The sequence below is a fragment of the Coenobita brevimanus genome, chromosome 6 (assembly GCF_032717465.1).
Source record: "Coenobita brevimanus isolate Jiangsu-jjx chromosome 6, ASM3271746v2, whole genome shotgun sequence".
NCBI lineage: Eukaryota > Metazoa > Arthropoda > Malacostraca > Decapoda > Coenobitidae > Coenobita > Coenobita brevimanus.
The window spans coordinates 40,939,417-40,941,323 of NC_136959.1; the positions used below are offsets into that span (position 1 = coordinate 40,939,417).

Consider the following 1,907-nt stretch of genomic DNA (forward strand, 5'->3'; position numbering starts at 1 on the left):
CAAATAACTCATTTCCACTGCTCTCACTCTTGACTTCTGTCCCTCGAACAAGGTCCAAACTTCAATTCCATACATTAGAGTTGGTATCACAATACTGTCATGTAGTATCTTTTTCATTTCCATGCTCACTTCCCTGTTTCTTATCACTGGTTTTAAGGAAACAGCAACCTTTCTTCCCTGTTGTACCCTTTCAAGCACTTCACCCTCTAAACTTCCATCCTTACTCATCACACTACCCAAGTAATTAAATGCACTCACATTTTCCATTTCTTCCTCATCCAACCTCACTGTACATTTAATGACTTCACTTCTCTCGAAGACCATAACTTTACTCTTCCCTACATTCACCTTTGGTTTCTGTTTCTTACATATACTCCCAAACTCATCCACCAAGCCTTGCAGCTCCCCTTTGTCCTCACTGAACAACACAGCATCATCTGCAAACAACAGTACAGGGGGTTTCCAAACACTCCCCTCTCACTAGGGCTACTCCAACATGCTCTGCCCTGTCTTGTATCTCTTTTATTACCCCATTCATACACAGATTGAACAACCATGGAAACATGACACATCCTTGTTTCAATCCAACCTTCAAATAGAAAAATTCACTCAGTTCACTATCCACATGCACTGCAGCCTCAGCACCCTCATACATACTCTTCATGGCCTTCAGCAACTTCCCATCTACTCCATATATTCTTAATACTTTCCACAGTCCTTGTCTATCCACCCTGCCATATGCTTTCTCCAAATCCATGAAGGCCGCATACAATTTATTTCCCTCTCCAGAAACTTTTCCACTAAAGATCCAAGAATGAATATCTGATCTACACACTCTTTTCCCTTCCTAAAACCTCCCCGTTCTTCTCCAACTAATTCCTTTATTATTTCCCTAACCCCGTGATTAAGTATCCTACCATATGCTTTCCTGTTACACTAAGAAGACAAATGCCCGTATGATTACCACGCACTTCTTTTTCCCCTTTTCCTTTATACAGGGGAATAATAATACCTGACTTCCAATCCTCTGGGACTCTACCTTCCTCCCAGGCCAATCTGCACATCTTCCACATCCATTCCGCTACTCTCTCTCTCTCTCTCTCTCCCATACTTCAGCATTTCACCACACACTCATCAGTCCCTGGGGTTTTCCCCATTTTAACTTTCTTCATTGCTTCCACAACTTCCATCCTACTGATTTCTTCCTCTCTTCTCACCTCCCTCCTTCTCCCAGCCACTTATACTTGCATTACTTTCATTCTTTGTGGTCAACAATTCCTTAAAGTGTTTCTTCATCTGCTCACTTTTTCCCCCTTCTCGAGTAGTCATTCATTCATCATTCATTGCCAGATGCCATGTATCCCAAACGGGGTGGCCAACGGCTTAGAGTTAATTTTTTACAGGGAGGAGCACTAATCCTCCACCAACCCCACTTGACACGTAGGGAGAACGTTATGCCAACAGCATCTGGTGTTCCCAGGCGGTCACCCATCCAAGTACTTACCAGACCCAACGTTGCTTAACTTCGCTGATCGAACGGGAAGCGGTGTACTCAACGTGGTATGGCCGTTGGCTCGACTAGTAATCCACCATTTTTATCTTTTACTCCCAACTAACTTCTTTGGCACCCTGTCTAACGCTCTTTACCTCTTTGCAGAACATTTTCTTACATTTCCTCCACTTTACACTCAAGTTCCTACCAGATTCCTCATCCACTCTCTTCTTACATTCCTACCACTTTACACTTCAGTTCCTTTCAAATTCCTCATCCACTCTGTTCTTACTCTGTCTTACTAATCTTTTCACCTCTTTCTTCCTCTCTACATGTAACTCTCTCTTCCGTCTCTCAACTTCTTCCATGCTCCTGTTTCTCATCCACTGACTATATGCTTTCCTCTTTTGTGCCA

General features: G+C 43.0%; 1 non-coding gene across 1 annotated transcript; it reads right to left on the bottom strand.

Moving 5' to 3' along the window:
• Positions 1-1,455: 1,455 nt before the first annotated feature.
• LOC145402969 (5S ribosomal RNA) lies at positions 1,456-1,574 on the bottom strand. Its single transcript, XR_013897909.1, has one exon. It is a non-coding gene; the product is annotated as a 5S ribosomal RNA (ribosomal RNA).
• Positions 1,575-1,907: the final 333 nt, after the last annotated feature.